This window comes from Heptranchias perlo, chromosome 1 (genome assembly GCF_035084215.1).
Source record: "Heptranchias perlo isolate sHepPer1 chromosome 1, sHepPer1.hap1, whole genome shotgun sequence".
Lineage (NCBI taxonomy): Eukaryota > Metazoa > Chordata > Chondrichthyes > Hexanchiformes > Hexanchidae > Heptranchias > Heptranchias perlo.
The window spans coordinates 170,730,044-170,753,815 of NC_090325.1; the positions used below are offsets into that span (position 1 = coordinate 170,730,044).

Genomic DNA, 23,772 nt, shown 5'->3' on the forward strand with positions numbered 1-23,772 from the left:
GTCCATCACCGGCATCTCCACATCATGCCTGTAAAATGGGCATGGTGTGTTCGCATTTCTAGGCCACTGTCATATTTTCATGCATTTCTATAAATATTTTTAAAGTACCTTACCTTGATATAATTTAACAAAGCTTGTTTTTTTTTCAACTGTTAAATTTTTTTTTCCCAGGATACTCCTTGTGATCATTTCTTTCCATTGCTCTTTATGAACAGATCCTGCAAAACACATTGAAAATTTGCGTCTCTGGCTTGATCACTTTCTTCAGGATCAAATGTCTCATGGAAGCCCTCCTCCCCTCAGGACCCTCAAACAGTTTATTCTACCCAAATACATATGTGCTTTAACCCTTTCTGTAATACACCACATTTGATGTGGCAATGTGATATGTGATAATCCTAGGTATTATCATTGTTTTGGAGCAGAAAAAAACTTACATTGATATAGTGCTTTTCAAGACCTCAGGACATCCTAAAGCGCTTTACAGCCAATTAAGTACTTTTGAAATGTAGTCATTGTTGTAATGCAGGAAACGCGTCAGACAGTTTATCCGCAGCAAAGTCCCACAAACAGTAATGTGATAATGACCAGATCATCTGTTTTAGTGATTTGATTGAGGGATAAATATTGGCCAGGACACTGGGGAGAACTCCCCTGCTCTTCTTGGAAATAGTGCCATGGGATAATTCATGTTTTTTTTTTATTCGTTCATGGGATGTGGGCGTCGCTGGCGAGGCCAGCATTTATTGCCCATCCCTAATTGCCCTCGAGAAGGTGGTGGTGAGCCACCTTCTTGAACCGCTGCAGTCCGTGTGGTCTTATTCTGACTTTTCGTAGCGAGATTTCTTACAACTGAGTGGCTTGCTAGGCCATTTCAGAGGGCAATTAAGAATCAACCACATTGCTGTGGGTCTGGAGTCACATATAGGCCAGACCGGGTAAGGACGGCAGGTTTCCTTCCCTAAAGGACATTAGTGAACCAGATGGGTTTTTACGACAATCCGGTAGTTTCATGGCCATCATTACTGATACTAGTATTTTAATTCCAGATTTTTATTTAATTAATTGAATTTAAATTCGCCAGCTGCCGTGGCGGGATTTGAACTCGTGACTCTGGATTTTAGTCCAGGCCTCTGGATTACTAGCCCAGTAACATAACCACTATGCTACCGTATCCACCTGGGAGAGCAGATGGGGCCTTGGTTTAATGTCTCATCCGAAAGACAGCACCTCTGACAGTGCAGCACTCCCTCAGTACTGTACTGGAGTGTCAGCCTAGATTATGTGCTCAAGTCTTTGGAGTGGGACTTGAACCCAGAGCCTGCTGACTCAGAAGCGAGTGTGCTACCACTTAGCCACGGCTGATACTGTAAAGAACCTAGGTGCATCACAATAACATAATTTGCAAGTTTCACAATTATATTTTTGTAATACAATGACTTTACCACATTGCATGCTTTTAAACAGTCAAAACGCTTGACTGGAATCTTTACAAGGGCAGTGACACTCCTTTTAAGAAAAAAAAGTGGTTGCATCTGATGGCTTCATAGGGAGCACTGGAAGCCACATCATTTTGCTCCCTTCCTCCCTGGGATTGCCAACGACTATCATTGTTGTCTCCAAAAACGCCTACCCTAATAACCCATAACATTTTACTGTATAAAATACAACAGCTAACAAAATATTTGCTTAACATGAGGACTATATTCTGAATAACCTCTGTTTCTATGTGTCCCTTTAAAATAGTGCTTTGATTTGGGAATTTGAAACTGGAGCCACAGCTTCCATTTCTGTAGGCTCTGTTACCTGCAAACAAATAAATAAGTATAGAGATAACAAAAATCAATTGTATAGTTACTTACTTATAAGCCAACTAGTCAATTCCTTTTTCTCAAGCCAACGAATATACAAGGTTAAATTACGGTTGCACAAAAGGTAATTGCCACTGACATGTATAAAGATACTGTTGCAATCGTATACAACTTGAACGCATTGTGTGCGGCAGCTTTCCTTTAAAGGTAAGTTTGTCCACTCGACGCAGAATTACAGATACTACATAGATAGAATCAATAGTCACAATGCCATTGGGAAAGACAGTGATGCCAAAAAAAACCCTGTTTAGGAATTGATTACCATTATTGCCCTAATTGAATCGCCCCGAACAATGTAGTATTGGCTTGAGAAACACAGCAGACATCGCTTCATCATCATTAGCTGATGCAAGTCATATTTAGTTGGAGGGGGGCCAGTTCCACATCCAGTTCACTCGTTTCATTTCTTTGGTTTTCAGTTACTGCTTTTCTTGGTTCCTTGGTCAGCAGCAATGTCTACAATGTTTGATGGCTACAAATAACATGCATTATTTTGAATTTAACAATCTAAATTGGCACATATAACTTGCTTAAAGCTAACAGAGCGCAGAATGGAGTAGAGGGAACCAACAAGCAGATCAATTAAAGGAACATTCCAGGATTGGACCCTACTCCCCATTTGCTACATCTACTATTTGTGCTGTACAGTATGTTGTCAATACCTTCGCTTCTGTAAATCCCAATCACAAATAAATTTGATTAATACTTTTAACCTATATGAAGTGTGTCCATTGCTTGATATTTTCCACCTTCTGCATTGACAGTAATTGTAGTGGGAATCCTATGTGAATTCCCATTCTAATTTACCGTGATCAGAATTTATTTATGCTAACTCAGCATGGCATAAAGTAATCAACATAGTCCACTTAGTGAGAATGTCAGGCTATTTGCCTGAGGAAATGGTGTTGAAAAAGGACTGAACGTTAACAGCCTATTTCCAGATGACCAAAGATATTGTATCACCGCCAGCAGCTAACGTTTGCAATTCCAGCATCCTGGCAGCTAAGCAAATGAAACTGTCCTGAAATTTGCAGGTTAAAATCCTACGATTTTGGGATTGTGGCAGTGAAGCGATATTATAGAACGAGGTTCACTAAACCAATAATAACAGCACAATGAACTTTGTCAGATATCTTTGTGTAATTGATTGAATACCTTCATGTGCTGGAACATCAATGCTGCATATGATTTTCTTACTGGGCAACAACAGATAATGCAGAATAGAAGGACAAGGGTTCAATCTGCTATTTGCTCAATTCTTGATCTCAGCCACATGGAGGCTGAGTGGAGGTTTCAGTATCTTCTGGCAGAGGGGAGGAAAAATCAGACAGCCAGTAACTTGTACCTCGTAGTAGTCATTAGCTACATTATATTGGAGTTCCATTGAATTGCGCCACCAGTTGGTGTTTATCCTTCGTAGCATAGCTAAGGTCAGAAACTCACTGGGAGTAATTTTCAACTTTGCTGCCAATGGAATGAAAATCTACAAAGGGTTCTATAAAGGTCGGGTGATCTGCTCCAGCAGGTTACTGCCCAGGTGGCGATGTTGAACATGACCCCACGATGTGGGGAAATCACAAGCACAGCATACATATGTGGCATTGCAGCCCATGTAGGCTGTTTTCTTGTCATTTGCTGACAAATTTATCTCTCTTACCAAATAAGCAATTTTACAGAATATTATTCTTTCCATTGTGTTGGCATCCAAGGTCGTTATTAACACTTTTTTCATTTAATAAATGCTTTAGATCAGTAAAAAAAAATGTTTTTACATCTGGCAGACAAGTGGGATATGATATGCTCACACTTTCAGTCAGTTTTCTCCGGCTTAGTTTTGATCCTCACCAATTAATCTTAACGGATCTAAACCATTTTTATGGTAATTATATTTTATTTAATTCAGCCCCTCGAGCCTGTTCGATTAGATCATGGCTAATCTGTACCTTAACTCCACTTACCCGCCTTTGAACCATATCCCTTGATACCCTTACCCAACAAAAATCTATCAATCTCCGTTATGGAAGCTTCAATTGACCCAACATCCACAGCCTTTTGGAGGGAGAGTTCCAGATTTTTACTACCCTTTGTGTGGAAAAAGTGCTTACTGATTTCACTCCTGAATGGCCTAGCTCTAATTTTAAGATTATGCCGTCTTGTTCTGGATTCCCCTACTGGAGGAAATAGATTTTCTTTATATATCCTATCGATTCCTTTCATCATTTTAAACACCTTGATCATATCACCCCTCAATCTGCTATACTCAAGAGAATACAAGCCAAGTTTATGCAACCTATCCTCATAATTTAATCCGGTATAATTCTGGTGAATCTGCGTTGCACCTCCTCCAAGGCCAACATATTCTTCCTGTAGTGTGGTGCCCAGAACTGAACGCAGTACTCCAGATGGAGTCTGACCAAGGCTCTATACAACTGAAGCATCACTTTCTCCCTTTTGCATTCCAGTGTCTTTGAGATAAAGGCCAATATTTCATTAGCCTTTTTGATTGCTTTTTGTACCTGTTCACTAGCTTTTAATGATTTGTCTACATGGACACCAAATCTCTTCGCTCCTCCGGTTTCTAGTTCCTCACCATTTAGAAAATACCCTGATGAACTCACAACCTCTAATTGCTAGTCCAGTACTATAATCACTGGGCTACTGTACCTGCATCATGCCTAACCCCCTTGACTTCTTTGAGGAAATATCAATCCAAGTGAACTGTGGTAAGTCCTATGATGCGGTGTACCTTGACTTCCAAAAGGATTTTGATAAAGTGCCACACAAGAGACTATTAATGGGGATTCAAGGAATGGATAACAAATTGGCTGAAGCGTAGGAAATAACAAATAATTGTTAAAGGAGTTATGTCAGAGCGAGGGGAAGTACTGAAGGGTGTACCTCAGGGCTTAGTGTTGGGACCACTACTGTTTCTAATTTGCATAAATGACTTGCATTCAGAAACTCAACAGAAAGTTGTCAAATTTGCAGATGAAAACAAAGTAGGAGGGGAGGTGAAATTGGAAGAGGCAGTTCCAAAATTACAGAATAAGCTGGACAAAATTCATAAGTGGGCAAAATAATGCTAGATGAAATTTAATGCAGTTAAGTGTAGTAGTACACATAGGAAAGAAAAATAGACAACATACATACTCCATGAATGGTGTTAAAATAGCTAAGGGTGAAGCTGAAAGAGACCTAGGAGTCTTAGTAGATTCAATGCTAAACATGTCCAACAAGTGTAGAGCAGCAATCAATAAAGCTAATAGGATGTTGAACTATATAGCCAAGTCAGTACAATATAAACCAGAGAAGGTAATAATCAAACTATATAGTTCTCTGGTTAGACTGCTCTTTGAATGCTGTGTTTGATTGCCAAGAAACAAATGAGACATTCAAGTGCTAGAGGCATTGCAGAGAAGAGCCAGGAGGATAATCACCAGTGGCAAGGGTCTGAGTTATGAAAAAAGATTGGAAAATCTTTGGCTTTTCAGCCTGAAAAGGAAGCATATTAAGAGGATTGTTAAGGAAAAAATTAACTAGTTCAAACTAGTAATTTTAGGACTGATATCAGAAAATTCTTCACACACAGAACGCTCAACATGTGCAACAGACTTCCAACAACAACAACTTGCATTTATATAACGCCATTAACGTTGTAAAACGCCCCAAGGTGCTTCACAGGAGCGATTTTCGAACAAAATTTGACAATGAGCCACCTAAGGAGATATTAGCACAGGTGACCAAAGCTTGGTCAAAGAGTTAGCTTTTAAGGAGCATCTTAAAGGACGAGTGGTAGAGAGGCGGAGAGGTTTAGGGAGGGAATTCCAGAGCTTAGCACCTAGGCAGCTGAAGGTACGGCCACCAATGGTGGAGTGATTAAATTCAGGGTGCGCAAGAGGCAAGAATTTTTGGAGTGCAGAGATCTCAGAGGGGATAGGGCCAGAGGAGGTTACAGAGGTAGGGAGTGGCGTGGCCATGGAGAGGTTTGAAAACAAGGATGAGAATTTTAAAATGGCGGTGTTCCCGGATTGGGAGCCAATACAGGTCAGTGAGAACAGGGTATATGGGTGAACGGGACTTGGTGTGAGTTAGAAAACGGGTAGCAGAGTTTTGGATGAGTTCAAGTTTATGGAGAGTGGAAGATGGGCGGCCAGCCAGGAGAGCATTGGAATAGTCAAGTCTAGAAGTAACAAAGGCATGAATGAGGGTTTCAGCAGCAGATGAGCTAAGGCGGGGGCGGAGACAGGCGATGTTATGGAGGTGGAAGTAGGCGGTCTTGGTGATGGAGCGGATATGTGATCGGAAGCTCATCTCAGGGTCAAATAGGACAGCAAGTTTGCGAACGGTCTGGTTCAGCCTCAGAGAGTGGCCAGGGAGAGGGATGGATTCAATGGCTGGGGAACAGAGTTTGTGGCATCGGTCTTCCCAATATTTCCCAGATCATTCCTGGAAGAGAAGTGGAATTCCCGCCTTGAAGAAGTTCTGCTCTTCTCTCTGATGGGATTTCCATTTGTCTCTTTTACCTTGTTCACCTTCATTGCTTTCTGTTTCCCTTCTCATGTTTGATTAGGTTTCTTCTAAAACTCGCTTTGGAAGAAACATCTTTTTCCTCAGCAAATGTCTCCAGCTCCGACTTATTCCACCTGGTTTCCAACTTAAATTCCACCTTTCATGTTTCGGATCCACCCGTGATTACAGATATCTCCATGATATTCAGCGTTCCTCGAACCAGTGCTCTCGCCACTTCCTGAGATCCATGCTCAACGTCTTGCACCGTCACATGCACACACTCGGCCTCTCTCTTCAGCAGCACCGACTTTTTCAGAGTTGTCCTTGTCTGCAGTTCCATTTCATGCTTTGCCTCATCTGGCGCTTTAACAAATAGCTTTTTTTCTTCCTTTCAGGTACCAAGGACCACAAGCTTCAACAACTCTTAGATACCAACACCCCTCCTGATCCTTCTTCCCCTTCCTCTGACCCCATCCCTCCCTCTGATCTCACCCTTTGTCGTGTTTTCACTATCCCCTCTGACCTTCCCCTCTCTGACCCCGAATGATCAGTCCTCAGCAAAGGCCTTAGCTTCATCGCCTTACGCCCCCACCTCAGTAAATTTCAAGCTCGACATGATGCTGAGCTCTTCTTCCGTCGCCTTCGCCTCTGCGCCCAATTCTTTGGCCAGGAGTCTTCCCCCCTGCACAGTGGATCCTTTCTCCCGTCTTCAGAATTCTCGTTCCACCTGGACCCCTCCCTCTGGCCTCTTACCCTCTCTTGATCTTTTCATTGCGAACTGCCGGCGTGACATTGGCCGTCTCAATTTCTCTACTCCCCTCACTCACTCTAACCTACCTCCTTCTGAACTTGCAGCACTCCGTTCTCTCAGGTCCAACCCTGACATTGTCATTAAACTTGCTAACAAGGGCGGTACTGTTGTCGTGTGGTGAACAGACCTCTACCTTGCGGAGGCTGAACACCAACTCTCCGACACCTCCTCCTACCTCCCGCTGGACCATGATCCCACCGCTGAACATCAAGCCATAGTTTCCCAGACTGTCACTGACCTCATCTTCTCTGGAGATCTTCCCTCCATGGCCTCCAACCTCATAGTCCCCCAACCCCGTTTCTATCTCATTCCCAAGATCCACAAACAGGACTGCCCTGGGAGACCCATCGTTTCAGCCTGTTCTTGCCCCACGGAACATATTTCCTCCTATCTTGACTCTATTTTTACTCCCCTTATCCAGTCTCTTCCGACCTACATCCACGACTCTTCTGACGCCCTCCGCCACTTTAATAGTTTCCACTTCCCCAGCCCTAACCAGTTCCTTTTCACCAGAGACGTCCAGTCCCTCTACACCTCCATCCCCCACTAGGACGTCCTATGGGCCTTCCGCTTCTTCCTTGATCGGAGGCCCAATCACTCACCATCCACCACCACCCTCCACCCCCACCCCAGATGAACTTGTACTTATGTTGAACAACTTCTTCTTTGACTCCACTCACTGCCTCCAAATAAAAGGTGTTGCTTTGGGAACCTGCCTTTTTGTGGGATACATGGAACATTCCTTGTTCCAGTCCTACGCAGGTCCCCTCCCTCACCTCTTTTTCTGGTACACTGATGACTGTATTGGTGCCGTTTCCTGCTCTTTCCCTGAACTGGAAAATTTCATCAACTTTGATTCAAATTTCCACCCTTCCCTCACCTTCACATGGTCCATCTCCGACTCTTCCCTTCCTCAACTTCTCTCTTTCCATTTCTGGGGATAGGCTGTCAACCAATATCGATTATAAGCCCACCGACTCCCACAGCTACCTTGATTACACTTCCTCCCACCCCACTTCCTGTAAGGATTCTATTCCCTTCTCCCAGTTTCTCCGTTGCATCTGCTCTGACGATGCCACCTTGCACACCAGTGCTTCAGTTATGTCTTCCTTTTTCCTCAACTGAGGATTCCCCTCCACTGTAGTTGACAGGGCCCTCGACTGTGTTCGTCCTATTTCCCGCACTTCTGCCCTCACCCCTTCCCTTCCCTCCCAGAACCATGATAGGATCCCCCTTGTCCTCACCTTCCACTCCACAAGCCTCCACATTCAACGTATCATCCTCTGCCATTTCCGGCACCTCCAGCGCGATCCCACCACCAAACACATCTTCCCTTCCCCTCCCCTTTCAGCATTCTGAAGGGACCGCTCCCTCCATGACACCCTGGTCCACTCTTCTATCACCCCCAACATCCATTCTCCGCCCCATGTCACCTTCCCGTGCGAGCGCAGGAGATGCAACACCTGCCCCTTCACCTCGTCCCTCTCCACCGTCCAGGGCCCCAAACATTCCTTCCAGGTGAAACAGCGGTTTACTTGTACTTCTTTCAATTTAGTATACGGTATTTGCTGCTCACAATGTGGTCTCCTCTACAATGGGGAGATCAAACGCAGATTGGGTGGTTGCTTTGCTGAACACCTCTGCTCTGTCCGCAAGCGTGACCCTGACCTGCCGGTCACTTGCCATTTTAATTCCCCGTCCCTCTCCCACTCTGACCTCTCTGTCCTCAGCCTCTTACACTGTTCCAATGAAGCTCAACGTAAGCTCGAGGAATAGCACCTCATCTTTTGTTTAGGTACTTTACAACCTTCCAGACTCAACACTGATTTCAATAACTTCAGATCGTAACCACTGCTCCCATTTTTTCTGACAGCAGATTTTTTTTTTAATAGTTCATGGTATGGGGCGTCGCTGGCGAGGCCGGCATTTATTGCCCATCCCTAATTGCCCTTGAGAAGGTGGTGGTGAGCCGCCTTCTTGAACCGCTGCAGTCCATGTGGTGAAGGTTCTCCCACAGTGCTGTTAGGGAGTTCCAGGATTTTGACCCAGCGACGACGAAGGAACGGCGATATATTTCCAAGTTGGGATGGTGTTTGACTTGGAGGGGAACGTGCAGGTGGTGTTGTTCCCATGTACCTGCTGCTCTTGTCCTTCTAGGTGGTAGAAGTCGCGGGTTTGGGAGGTGATGTCGAAGAAGCCTTGGCGAGTTGCTGCAGTGCATCCTGTGCGTTGGTGGTGAAGGGAGTGAATGTTTAGGGTGGTGGATGGGGTGCCAATCAAGCGGGCTGCTTTGTCCTGGATGGTGTCGAGATTCTTGAGTGTTGTTGGAGCTGCACTCATCCAGGCAAGAGGAGAGTATTCCATCACACTCCTGACTTGCGCCTTGTAGATGGTGGAAAGGCTTTGGGGAGTCAGGAGATGAGTCACTCACCGCAGAATACCCAGCCTCTGACCTGCTCTTGTAGCCACAGTATTTATATGGCTGTCCAGTTAAGTTTCTGGTCAATGGTGACCCCCAGGATGTTGATGGTGGGGGATTCGGTGATGGTAATGCGGTGAATGTCAAAGGGAGGTGGTTAGACTCTCTCTTGTTGGAGATGGTCATTGCCTGGCACTTGTCTGGTGCGAATGTTACTTGCCACTTATCAGCCCAAGCCTGGATGTTGTCCAGGTCTTGCTGCACGTGGGCTCGGACTGCTTCATTATTTGAGGGGTTGCGAATGGAACCGAACACTGCAATCATCAACGAACATCCCCATTTCTGACCTTATGATGGAGGGAAGGTCATTGATGAAGCAGCTGAAGATGCTGGTAATGGTTCTGCTGTTGCCATTTTCAGCTACTCCTGACCAATCTTTTGTTTCTTAACCTGTCCCATTACCACCCTCCTTGCCTTGCACCATCATCCCTTTTAGTCATTTAATCTCTCTTGCCTTCTACCCTATCACAGACTTTCCCTTTTGTTCTTTCCTCTCCTGGCTCTGTACTTGCTTAAAAATTTTAACATCTTCCATCTCTGATGAAAGGTTTTCGATCTGAAACGTTAACTCTTTCTTTCTCCACAGATGCTGCCTGACTTGCTGAATTTCTCCAGCAATTTCTGTTTTTTTTTCCCAGATAAAAGTAATGGAATCAATACAAGGGTACGGTAGCATAGTGGTTATGTTACTGGGCTAGTAATCCAGAGGCCTGGACTAAAATCCAGAGTCATGAGTTCAAATCCTGCCACGGCAGCTGGCGAATTTAAATTCAATTAATTAAATAAAAAATCTGGAATTAAAATACTAGTATCAGCAATGATGGCCATGAAACTACCGGATTGTCATAAAAACCCATCTGGTTCACTAATGTCCTTTAGGGAAGGAAGCCTGCCGCCCTTAACCCGGTCTGGCCTATATGTGACTCCAGACCCACAGCAATGTGGTTGATTCTTAATTGCCCTCTGAAATGGCCTAGCAAGCCACTCAAGTTGTAAAAATCTCGCAAGAAGGCGGCTCACCACCACCTTCTCAAGGGCAATTAGGGATGGGCAATAAATGCCGGCCTTGCCACATCCCGTGAACGAATAAAAAAAAACAACTGGAAAGTACAAGGTGGGGCATTGGGATCTCTCTGGACAGATGAATTAAGATAGAATAAATGTCCTTCACTCATCCCCAGTCATCTCTGTGATCTCTCCTTACCGCCACGCAATGAATTACCTGAGTTGCTGCGCCCACTGACCGCATTAGGCTCACTTCTCGCGCTACTGCGTCTGGGGTTGCTCTGAGAGCTGATTGGGCGGTTTTGCTGAGTGCGGTGGCAACGTGATGACTGCAAAATGGCGGCGGTCCTGGTAACGGGCTGAGCGCGAGCGCGGTGTGCAGTGTATGAGTGAGAGACAGACAGACAGACAGCAAGCAAGGCCAACGTGCAGCCATCTATTGAGTTATTTTACTCTGCCTTTTGATTTAAGCTCGCACTATTTGGTGCGGCCCAGCCCAGTCTAGGTTAATGGTAACGTGCTGCCGGCGAAGGAGGGGATTTCTGCTTTGGTCAAAACTTTCACCTAAATCGGGGAGCTCCGCAGGATTTTTGTGTGTTTTGGTAAATGTTTTTGTTTTAAACGAATAAGAAATTGAATGGATGTGAAAGGGGTCGAAACCAAGGTTAAAGGCTACCTTGTTGGAGTTATGTTTATACCCATTGAAGGAGGAGTTCAATTTTTTTTTTAATTGACGCAATTGGCTATCTTCAGTGGTAAAAATGCTGTTGCGCACTAGTTTTAATACTTGTAAAAAGTTTTCATGGATCTATAAGTTTAGATTTTTTTTTGAACTAAAATATATTGTTTGGAAAGAATGTTGCTGCAGAGGGCTCAGAAATTGAGGCTCAAAATGTGAATTTAGTGTACCCCAACAATGGCATAATTTATGTGATTTTATGTTTGAAAGTTTTTTGTTTCCTCACAAACTACACTCCAGTTCATGAAAACAGAGTGCATATCTACTGTTGAACTTGAACAAGAGGAATCATTGTTAATCAAATCTGTTAAAATCATAGTAATGTTTGCATTTTGGAATGATTTTGCTTGTGGCAAATGATATTTCTATTTATTATGATTTTTTAATGGTCTCAGCAAAATTATATGGTTTTTATTTTCTAAGATGTCAGCTGTGGCTCAGTGGTTCCACTCACCTCCAAATCAGGAGGCTGTGGGTTCAAGCTTCATTCCAAAGACCTGAGCGCACAATCAAAGCAGTCCCTCAGCATTGCACTATCGGAGTTGCCGTCTTTCAGATGAGCCGTTAAACCCAGACTCTCAGGTGGATGTAAAAGGTCCCATGATGCTTTTCGAAGAACTCCTCTGCTTTTCTAGTGACGACGTGGCCATTTATCTGTTAACCAACATAACTAAAACAGATTGTCTGGTCACTTATTTTGTTGCTGTTTGTGGGACTTTGCTGTGCACAAATTGCCTACTTGTTCCCCCACTTACAACAGTGACTACATTTTTAAAAAAAGTACTGAGTTGGTTGTAAAATGATTTGGGATATCCTGAGGTTGTGAAAGGAGCTATATAAATGCAAGTTTGTTTTTTTCTTTAATATATGTAATTTTAATTCAAACTAGTCAGAGCATTTTGGAGCCCTTCACTAGTGAAGCCTCTTCTACTTTAGGACACTTCTAATGCCTGAGAATTTTTTTTTGCTACTTATTGTTTAACAACTACATGCATTTCAATAGCATCCTCATTTACTGGTTAATGAGTGGCTTACAGTGGAGGGCAGAGATTGATACCAAGTGGAGAGGTAAAGGAGGAATAGAAAGGTTGATTTAAAATTACTTGTCGAATAGAAAAGTTTTTAGGGAGGCTTTTAAAAGCAGCGAAGCAGATTGTAGGGTGGAGATATTCATGGATGGAGTTCCAGATGGCAGGGATTGAGTGACTGTGGTTGAGGAAGCAGCAAGAAAGGAGTAAATTGGTAAAACAAAATACTACAGCTGCTTGATGGGCAGGCTTGATGGACCAGCTGGTCTTTTCCTGCCCTTCAATTTTGTATGTTTGTATGCTGGAAATCTGAAACAAAAACAGAAAATTGCTGGAACCATGTAGCAAGTTAAATAGCCTCTATGGAAAAAGGGGAAAAAAAGTGAACATTTAAAGTATAAAACCATCTGAGAACTCCTAGTTCTGATGAAGGGCTATATACCTGAAACATTAACATTTTTCATTTTTCCACAGGTGCTGCCTTACCTGAGTGTTTCCAGCATTTTTGTTTTAGGGAGTAAACTGGTAACTGAGGTAGCATATGGGGACATAGAGCTGGAGATCATTTAAATAATGTCAGTTGAGAATGTGAAGGAACTTGAAGGTGAGGGCGATGATCTTGAAGTCACTTGACAGTTGGGAGGGGGGAATGTGGATTGATGGAGTGCTGGATTTGGTACAGATGAGGATGTGGGCCATGGTATTCTGAATTGGATCTACTTTGGAAGCTGGAGGTGAGAAGGCTGGCAATGAGTATTGGAGAAATCAAACCTCAGTGGTAATGGCATGAATTAGGGATTCAGCAGCAGTAAGGGAGAGGTAGAGTTGGAAACTATTGATGTTTTTGAGGTTATGTATACTTTGGATGTGGGGAAAGAGGCTGAGCTTCGGGTTGAACAATATGACGGTGTCTAGTATCTCTGGACTTAGCATGGAGTGTTTGCCGAAGGTGCTGGCAGGAACTGAAGTGGAAGTTTTGGTTTTGTTGACATTGGCCTCGGAAGCTTCAGCTCATGCAGATCTTAATGTTGGCAAGGCATTTGGATAGTTCAATGATGGCTGTGACAAAATGCAGTGTTTTTGTCCAAAGCATATTTTTTGGTTCTGGTTCTTTCATGGTTTAAACCAGGTTCACTTAAAGAAAATAACACACTTTTTGATACACAGCAGCCCAGGAAACACATGCTATTACTCTTGCAGGTATTAATAACAATGCCTTAAATTACATCCTTGTATACTTGCTTGTTTTGTTCATTGATTTCAAAGGACTGTCAAGATGTGTATGTTGGATTGTCCCAGCAGCTATTAGACAGGTGGTGGTTGTGGCTTTTGGATTAGGTGTGTTTGCAAAAAATTCTGGTAAGCTCTTAACTGCAGATTTTAATTGGGCACATTGTTGAGGTATCTTGTGACGGTTTCTGGGAAGCAGAACCATTATAAGTGACGTCCCATGGATGTTTGACAGACTGTCACAATTAGGATATTTGATTTCCTTTGTTCATTAGTGGAACGTTGAAGGAATTAGTATATCTCAAAAACTTGCTTCAATTGAGCTAGTCGACTCTGTGTGGAAAGTTAGCAACATAAAGTTATGGTCCGATACAATTGTTTCAAATACAATCTTATTGAAAGTTTTAATGCTGGAGACAACTTATTTTCCATATTTCAAGTAGGAATAGTTGGGTTATGTCTGTTACTGTAAATCAGCGATTGGTCTTTGTTACTGTTTTCTTGCCCATTAATAAATTGGCTTGCAGTTTATACCATAAATCATAGCCTGCTAGATTGTTTATTCCACTGTTTTTTGGAGTCAAGATATATCAGATGCCCACAAATGATCTCCTGGAAAGCCAGATATAGTAACAAGGGTTCCTGTTTAGCCTCTGAACTTGTTACAATTATCTAGGTACTGGGCTTCTAAATGCACTGCAGTTTAGGGAACAAGTGGTTGCTTATAAGTGATCTTTAGTGCTGAGCACAAGGAAAGTATCAGGTAAAGATCCAAAAACCCAGCAGTGTTGGATCACTGGAAAAGTGTAGAGATAGAACCAGGTGTCATCAATACATCGGAACCCGTGCTTCTGAGTGATGTCGCCAAAAGGTAGCATTTAAATAAACAAGTGGAAGGGATAAAGGATGGAACCCTGAGGTATACTAGGGTGGTGGTAGGAATTTCAAACTCTGGATCCCAAACTCATTATCTTAAGCCTTACTTACAACTGGCTTTTAAAATATTTGTAAATTACATTATTTGTACTGATTCATTTTAGGTGAAGTGCCAAAAGGAGAGGTAAGTTAGTAAAAGTCAAAGGAAGGAAAATTGAATAGAAAACCACTTGTATCCATGTCACCTCAATTCCATGGAATAGTAAATTTATTTTACTTTTTTTTTCACATAGTACATGATGCTTATTAGATTTAAGTGTCATCATTGCTCAGTTGGCAGCCTTCTTGAATTCAAGCCCCACTACTCTCGGCGCCTGAGCCCGTAACCTGCTCTGACACTCTGGTGCTGTACTGAAGGAATGCTATATTGTCTTGAGTGCTGTCTTTCAGATGAGATGCTAAAGCGGGGCCCGCGGGGTCTGCTGCTTCAAGTAAGTAAAAGATTCTATGGTATTCTCTGAAGACGTGGAGGGAATTCTTTGGTATTTTTGCCAACATTCCTTCTCCAATCAATTTCACCAAAAACAGCTTAACTGATCAGATGTTTTTCGCTGTTCCTAACCAGGGACATTGAAGGCAATTGTAGTGTTCCATTTGCCACCCCAGCTGAGTTTAATTAATTCATCATAGACTGAAAATTGAAACTGGGCACCTCACCTAAAATGAATCAGTACAAATAATGTAATTTACAAATATTTTAAAAGTCAGTTTGTAGGGGGTGGTGGTGTGTGTCAGCTTCACCTCTGACCTCTGAGCGGTCCGAATCGCTCCCACTCCCTGGGTTCTAGACCTTGGACTTATTTGGGGGTTGTGACAAAGTGCAGCAGACAACTGATTTTGGTGCAAGAAACTTTGACCTTTATTCAAGAGAGGAAATACAACACAACAATCTTAACACTCTAATAAAATGGGGAACACTTCAGTACACGCGAGGGAAATTACAGTAGAAAGATACCTCACCCCTCCCAATCCCACTGCACTAGCTAGGTTGGACTCTAAAGAACCAGGGATAATGCTCACCAAACGAAACCTTGACAGTAATTCACCCAGAGGCACGTCAGAAATAAATTGTAGAGTGGAAACTTTGTGGATCTTCGGTTTTCTCCCGAGTTGGTTTTCTTTGGTCGCGGTGGCTCAATATTACCCGGTTGGTTGGTGGTAATATTCGGTTGGTTGTTTCGTAAGGCCCTTGTTGCCGCGAGGTGTCTGACGGTCACTGGGACTGTTGCTCTGGTTTCTTGTGTGTGTCGGCGTGCTTCTAGAGCTGCTGACCTTCCCTGTCGAACTGCTTTCCTTGTTGTCTGCTGGAAACTGCTCTTCCTTCCAGACACAGGCAGAACCAAGACAAGCAGCCCACCAGAGCCAGCAAGCCCGAGAGAGAGAGAGCTTTCGCCTTGTGGATGTCTCTCTTACAATGGTCTGTTAAAAACATTTCTTACAAAGTTCTTTGATGGCCTTTTGATGGTCCCAATCATATTGCAAATTGCTTCTCCCAATGTGTCATTGTTTTAATTCTGATTTAGAGCTTGTCACATAAGGCTTCCTTTTGTATCCAACGTCCTAGGTGGTGTTGGTTTTGCTTTAAAACAAAAGCATGGCCCCACCATGTCTGGAAAAGTTACCTCTTTCAATGGGAGTGATTGTCGACCCCCTGCTGTCCGTTTTGCATTAAAACAGAGACATGTCTGAAGCGGTAATTCTCCCACCTTCCACGTGTGGGTTGTGGATTCGTCTGGTGACCTCTCGCCTATCCTTCCATCTTAGGATTTTAGTCAGGGGCCAAAGTTTTTCCATACTCAGGGAAAAGGTGAATTTCTTTAGGGTTTTTCTCTGAGTTTTTGGGGGATCTGTGAATTTTGAGAATCTTACAAGTTGTAAGTAAGGCTTAAGATAATGAGTTTGGAATCCAAAGTTTGAAATTCCTACCACCATCCTAGTATACCTCAGGGTTCCATCCTTTATCCCTTCCACTTGCTTATTTAAATACTACCTTTTGGCGACATAATTCCGAAGCACGGGTTCCGATGTATGTGTTTAGCTTAATTACTAGATATTGGAGGAGACAAGTATAATTAATTATTCTTAAAAGACAATAGTTTATGTCCTATAGTTCTGATGAAAGGTCATTGACCTGAAGTGTTAACTCTGTTCCTTTTTCTACATGATGTGGAGATGCCGGTGATGGACTGGGGTTGACAATTGTAAACAATTTTACAACATCAAGTTATAGTCCAACAAATTTATTTTAAATTCCACAAGCTTTCGGAGGCTTCCTCCTTCCTCGGGTGAACGGTGTGGAAATGAAATTTTTGAATCCTTCGCATTTGAAAATCACAGAACAATGCCTGGTGATTATTGCCCGTTGCCAAGGCAATCACAGTGAGCAGACAGAAAGGTGTCACCTAAAAGGTGGCCTTTTAGGTGACACCTTTCTGTCTGCTCACTGTGATTGCCTTGGCAACGGGCAATAATCACCAGGCATTGTTCTATGATTTTCAAATGCGAAGGATTCGAAAATTTCATTTCCACACCGTTCACCCGAGGAAGGAGGAAGCCTCCGAAAGCTTGTGGAATTTAAAATAAATTTGTTGGACTATAACTTGGTGTTGTAAAATTGTTTACAATTACCTTTTTCTACAGGTACTGCCTGACTTGCTGAGTATTTCCAGCATTTTCTGTTTTTATCTCCTATAGCATTGCTTGTAGACACACTTTTTAAAAAAAAAAGTTCTGTTCCTGTAACACTTCTTGTCTCCCACTCGCTCAATTCTTTCTATTTCCATCTGTTTGTTTTTCACTCTTTGTCTCCCTCTTTGGCAGTCCCTATCATACTCTTGTTCTTGTCTGTGTATCTGGCAAACACATCGTTCACCTGACGATTTTTCACATCGTTCACCTGACGAAGGAGGAAGCCTCCGAAAGCTTGTGAATTTAAAATAAAATTGCTGGACTATAACTTGGTGTTGTAAAATTGTTTACAATTATCTGGCAAATGCAATGAAATCTCTCGATCAACAAAAAGGTTTTTGGTTCTGTTTTTACTGATCCCCCAATAAATTCAGATATTAAAGTATTTCCAATCAGTTAGTGATTTTTACCTGAAAATTGATACATTTCCAGTTCGAGATGTAGTTCTTTGTCTCTTAACTACATATGGACATAGTATTTGGTAGCTAAATTGCAAAGGTGTGTGTAATATAAATTCATTTGAAACTTCACAAAAGTAGTTTTAAAAAAAATATGTACATAAATATTTTTTTTATACACTCACATATACAGAACTCCCATGGCATTTTATAACAGGTGTTACCAACATAGTGTGAAGTACGTGCTAATATAGTGTGCAAAATTTTTTGAATTTTTTAACATTTTATTTCACTGCCCAGTTTTCACCCAAAAAAGTAACATTTTCCACCTTCATTTCTTCTGTTCAAAAAAAGCCCTGAAAAATATTCAAGAATCCTATAAGTAGATACTAACAAAGATGCGTAGATGTAACCTGTACTGGAGGATAACACTGGGTGCAAATCTAGTTAAACTGCCCATCAAGCTGTTAGGCACTGGGTACAGCTCAATTCTGGATCTTTCAATTTCTTTATACTTCCAGATCACCAAAAATTAGCTTCTTGTGATTTAATTATACCTACATCGCAAATCTAATCTGTTCACTTTATCAGTAATAATGTATTAGAGGTGCAATGTTGGAGAGCTGCATCGGAATGGTAAATAAAGAAATTGCACTTAATGGTATCTTTCATGTCCAAAAGTGTTTCATAGCCAATTAATTACTTCTGAAATGCAGTCATTGTTATGTAGGTGCACAGCAAGATCCCACAAACAGCAAGTTGGATGAATGAGTAGTTAATCTTACTGCTGGTGTTGGTTGAAGAGGGGATGTTGACCAGGATACTAGAAGAACTCTCCATTCTTCAAATAGCGTATAGAATCTTTTACATCCACGTGTGCAGGCAGATGGATGCTTCGTTTAAAGTCTTATGATGGGCACCTCCCTCAGTACTGCACTGAAATGTCAACCTAGATTATGTGCTCAAGTCCTGGTGTGGGGCTTCAACCCATGACCTTCTGATCATGAGAATGTTACGTAGATGCAGATTTGTGTTTGGGATTTCTCCAGGTGGTAAATTTCTGATTCTCATGCCATGAGCAGAGTCAAAACATTTTCCCAAAAGTCAAGAAAATCTAAAGCAAATTGCCCTCTGTAATTCTTGTGCAATTTGTAACAGATGGGTCAATGGTAATATTAGCAGACGCTTTGGAAAATAGTTTTCTTTCCTTCCTCTCAGAAAACTAATGTGGAAGCCAAAGCATTTTTTCCCTTTTTAATATAAGTGCAGCTGTGCATTTATCACAGTTATTGTTGCATACTGTTACATTTTTAACAGTTGTACTTTGCAATCAATGCAGGACAACATTTTGTCTCTTCTGAATACTGTTTATAGTAAGATGCTCTTGTCTGTCAGCTCAACTGATGATCCCAGTGGAACTTTTGAGGGATAGGCAGCCCTTGGACTTGAAACTGAGAACCAGTGCCAGTTGAAATTTGTTTTTAATTGTATGCTAAATCATTAGAAATAAAACTGCAGTTAGGGCTAGAATAATGGTGCTTTTTTGTTGTACCTAGTCATGACATTAAGTAATAGTACATAAAGGGGTTTGAATCTACGCTGGGCTTCTGTTGAGTTTGACGAACTGCATTTAAATTTTAGAAGAGCTTTACAACATAGGCAGCTTTCCACTTTGTCTTGCTGAAGCTGCAGTTGTAAATTGTAGCTGATCACACATTTGGTTCACATTTGCATGTGAAGCTCAGCATGATGCAGGTTTTTCTTAAATGTCAAGTGTTGCAGATAGCTGGACAAGCACTCTGAATGAGTGGGAGACCTTTGCAGTGTAGTTGGGCTCACTTTAACCCCACAGTGATTTATACCTGTCCAAGTCCTTCCCCTTGCTATTTTCTCCCTCAGCTGTATTAGGATTATGTGGCTGCATAATTACTTTATCCAGTAGAAGAGCGTATGGAATGGGGGTAAAATGATAACATGTTCAGTTGCTGCTCGGGTTTGGCAAGAGTGAATTGCTAAAAGTGTGAGAACTTTCAATTGGGAAATTTGGTGAGTGTAAGAAGGAGGTGCTAAGTGATTTGAACCAAGGGACTATAAACTAATCTTACCAACTTTTAAAACTTTAATAAAAAAAATACATAAAATAAACAAGACTAAGTAATTACTAATCATCTTGAAATCAAGCTAAATCCATTTACGAATTATAATCCAGATCTCAAGTGATTCTATTAGGCCTAGAAATAAACTACTGATAAAAACTAAAAAAGGCAGTACAGGCTGTATGTTGGGACTGTAATATGTGGGAGTTTGTGGACACTGAGACTGTCCTGGATTGCCACATCACAATAAATGTCTCTGGCTTGAGACACTCCGGCTCAGAGTCTTTGAGCTGGAGTGCAAGTTAGAGAGAATCTGACACATAAGGGAGGGGGATGTTCGTCAGCAGGGTAGTAAGAACCTAGAAGAGGTAGAGAAGGAGGTTCCGCAGACATTGGTCCTATCCAACAGGTACAAGGTACTTGATATTTGTGAGGATAGGGATGAAGGCTGCAGGGTGCTAACCGTGGCGCATGAGGCAGTCCAAGGGTGCGAGGATCAGAATAGAAAGGTTGTAGTCATAGGGGGTTCTGTAATCGGGGGGATAGATCCTCTGCAGTTGCGACCGAGAGTCCAGCAGGGTGAGTTGCCTACCTGGTGCAAGGGTAAAGGACATGTCGGAGCAACTGGAGAGGAACTTGGAAAGGGAGGGAGAGAATCTAGTTCTTGTGGTCCCTGTTGGCCCCATGACACAAGGAAGAACAAGGGGGAGGTCCTGATAAGTGAATATCAGAATCTAGGAACTAAATTAAAAAGCAGGACCTTGGGTGGTAATCTCCGGATTACTACCTGAGCCACATGCTAATTGACGTAGGGATAGGCAGATAAGAAATGTGAGTGCATGGTTGAAAGAGTGGTGTGGGAAGGAGGGGTTCCATTTCATGGGATACTGGCACCAGTACTGGGACAGGAAGGAGCTGTACTGCTGGGATGGGCTCCACCTGAACCAGAATAGGACCAGAGTCCTAGAGGAAAGGATAAATAGGGCAGTGGATAAGGCTTTAAACTAGCAAGACGGGAGGAAGGATCTGGTAGCAATAACAAAAACCTAAAGATAAAAGAAACACATGATGATTGTAAAGGTCAGACCAAGGTAAGGAATAAAGATAACATAAAAGGTCAAGGAGCAAATACAATTATAAAACAGAAGTATAAAAGGACTTAAAAATAAAGTCAATAGAACATTGTACACAGTGTCCAAAATAAGACAGGGAACTGGAGGCAATAATCCGTAATGAGGAATCAGATGTTGTAGGAATATCAGAAAAATGGCTACATAAAGAACAGGACTGGCAACTAAATATTGCAGGTTATAACATAATCAGAAAGCATAGGGAAGGAAGAAGGGTGGGGGGGTGGAGTAGTATATTAATTAGAGATAACAATGGCAGTCGAGAAGGCGGCCATAACTAACAAGGATAGAAACAGAATCCACGTGGATTGAAATAAAAGATAAGGGATCGATCACACTAAGAGGTATACTACAGACTACCTAATAATGGAAAGGAGGTGGAGGAAGAAATATGTATGCAAATATGTGAAATGAGTAAAGGACATAGAATGATAATCATGGGAGATTTTAACTACACCCAAAAACTGGTAAGAGGTAAGTAAAGGGGTACAGGGAATGGAGTTTTTACAAAGTGTGCAGGACTCCTTACTCAGTATGTAAAAAGCCCAACAAGAGGATGTGCTGCTGGATCTAGTAATGGGAAATGAACCAGAACAGATAAGAGAAGTAAGTATAGGGGGAACATCTAGGCAATAGCGATCACAACATAATAAGGTTTAAGATGAAGATTGAGAAGGACATAAGTAAGACAAAGAGCAAAGTAATAAATTGGAAAAAAGGTGATTTTTAAGGGGATAAGAATGGAACTAGGGAAAATAAACTGGAAAAATGTACTGACAAAATTTACTGACTGACAAAGAAATAGAACAGCAGTTGAAAACATGTAAAATGGTGATCAAGAGTCCAGGAGAAATATATCCCACTAAAAAGCAAGAACAAACTAGTCAGTAATGCCATACATGGATGAATACAGAAATAAGGGCAACATTGAAACTAAAGAAAAAAGCATACTTTTAAGTACATAGACAATGAAGGAGAAGATGATAAAAGGGAATACAGAAAGTTTAGGAAAAGTCAAAAAAACAATTAGGAAGGCAAAGAAAACACAAAATTAAATTATCAAGGAATGTAAAAAGAAATAAAGTATTCTACAGACACAAATAACAAAAGAAAATTCAGGATAGGGTCATTAAGGGATACACAGGTAATGACAGTGAAATGGCAGGAATAGTAAATAATTACTTTGCCTCAGTATTTACCAGGGAGACTAACATGGTGGGCATGATGTTAGAAGAAATAATCAACAAAGATATAAAGACATTTAAGATAGAAAAGGGGAGATAATTGATAAACTAATCAAACTTAGGATAAAACCCTTGGATTGCATCTGTGCATATTAGAAGTTGTTAGGGAAGAGATAGCAGAGGCACAATTACATATATAAATAAAAATTCATTAGAAAAGGGAATAGTGCCAGAGGATTGGCGACAGCTAATGTGATTCCTATATTTAAAAAGGGAGATAGAACAAGTCCAGGGAACTATAGACCAATTAGCTTAATGTCGGTATTGGTAAAGATAATGGAATCCTTACTCAAAGATGTAATAGAAAAACATCTAGAAACCGAAAATATAATAAAAAACAATCAGCATGTATTTTGAAAGTGGAGGTTATGCTTGACCAACCTTATTGAATTCTTGTAGAAGTAACAGGGTAGTCAAGGGTAATGCAATAGATGTAATTATATTTGGACTTTCAAAAAGCACAGTGGACTCATGACTAAGGTTAGAGCATGTGGAGTCGGGACAAGTAGCAGAATGGATAGCAAGCTGGCTGCCAAACAGAATAAGGGTTAAAGGTAGTTACTCAGACTGGCAAAAGGTGGGAAGTGGTGTTCCACAAGGATCTGTGCTGGGACCACTGTTCACCGTTTACATACACAATTTGGACTGGGGAATCGGAAGTACAATTTCAAAATTTGCGGACAACACCAAATTGGAGGGCGTAGTTAATACTGAGGAGAACTGCGACAAAATACAGGAAGACATTAATAAACTTGCAGAATGGTCGTGTAATTGGCAAAGGAATTTCAATATAGAAGTGTGAGATGGTACATTTTGGTAAGGGGACCACATACTCCTTGGAAAATAAGAGACTAAATGGGGCAGAGGAATCTGGGGATACAGGTACACAAATCACTAAAAAGTAGTGATGCAGGTTCATTGCTAAAGGGATAGAATTGAAAAGCAGGGAAGTTATGTTAAACTTGAATAGAACCTTGGTTAGTCCACAGTTCTGGTCTCCACATTATAAAAAGGATATAGAGGCATTGGAGAAGGTGCAGAAAAGATTTACTAGGATGATACCAGAACTGAGAGGTTATACCTATCAGAAAGATTGAACAGGCTGGGGCTCTTTTGTTTAGAAAAGAGAAGACTGAGGGGCGACCTGATAGAGGTCTTTAAGATTATGAAAGGGTTTGATAGGATAGACATAGAGATGTTTCCACTTGCAGAGGAGACCAGCACTAGGGGCCATAAATATAAGATAGTCACTAATAAATCCAATAGGGAATTCAGGAGAAACTTCTTTACCCAGAGAGTGGTAAGAATGTGGAACTCACTACCACAGGGAGTAGTTGAGGTGACTAGCATAGATGTATTTAAGGGGAAGCTAGATAAATACATGAGGGAGGAAGGATATGTTGATGGGGTTAGATGAAGGGGGGAGGAGGCTCGTGTGGAGCATAAACACCTGCATGTACCTTTTGTGCCGATTGACCTGCTTCTGTTCTGTACTTTCTTTGTAAAGACACATTCTCCAAACACGGGTTACCAGAATGGGCAAAATTACACATTAGCGATGAAGCTGCTTAAATATGATTTGGATAAACCAGCTTTAATGCTTTACCA

General features: G+C 41.8%; 1 protein-coding gene and 2 long non-coding RNA genes across 5 annotated transcripts in view; 2 read left to right on the forward strand and 1 right to left on the reverse strand.

Annotated features, from left to right (window-relative positions):
* Window positions 1–2,587, forward strand: part of LOC137327760 (uncharacterized) — a 27,391-nt gene extending 24,804 nt beyond the window's left edge. The window contains exon 7 of the long non-coding RNA XR_010964546.1: window positions 216–2,587. This is a non-coding gene — a long non-coding RNA (uncharacterized lncRNA). The remainder of the gene's footprint in view (window positions 1–215) is intronic.
* Window positions 1–10,945, reverse strand: part of LOC137327771 (uncharacterized) — an 18,964-nt gene extending 8,019 nt beyond the window's left edge. The window contains exons 1-2 of the long non-coding RNA XR_010964549.1: window positions 10,893–10,945; window positions 114–218 (exon numbers count right to left, since the gene is read on the reverse strand). This is a non-coding gene — a long non-coding RNA (uncharacterized lncRNA). The remainder of the gene's footprint in view (window positions 1–113; window positions 219–10,892) is intronic.
* A 55-nt stretch (window positions 10,946–11,000) lies between these two features.
* The window catches only part of abhd18 (abhydrolase domain containing 18), a 102,980-nt gene continuing 90,208 nt past the window's right edge, over window positions 11,001–23,772 (forward strand). For all 3 annotated transcript variants that reach the window (XM_067993587.1, XM_067993594.1, XM_067993616.1), the window contains exon 1: window positions 11,001–11,277. The gene's annotated coding sequence lies outside the window, so the exon portion shown is untranslated. The remainder of the gene's footprint in view (window positions 11,278–23,772) is intronic.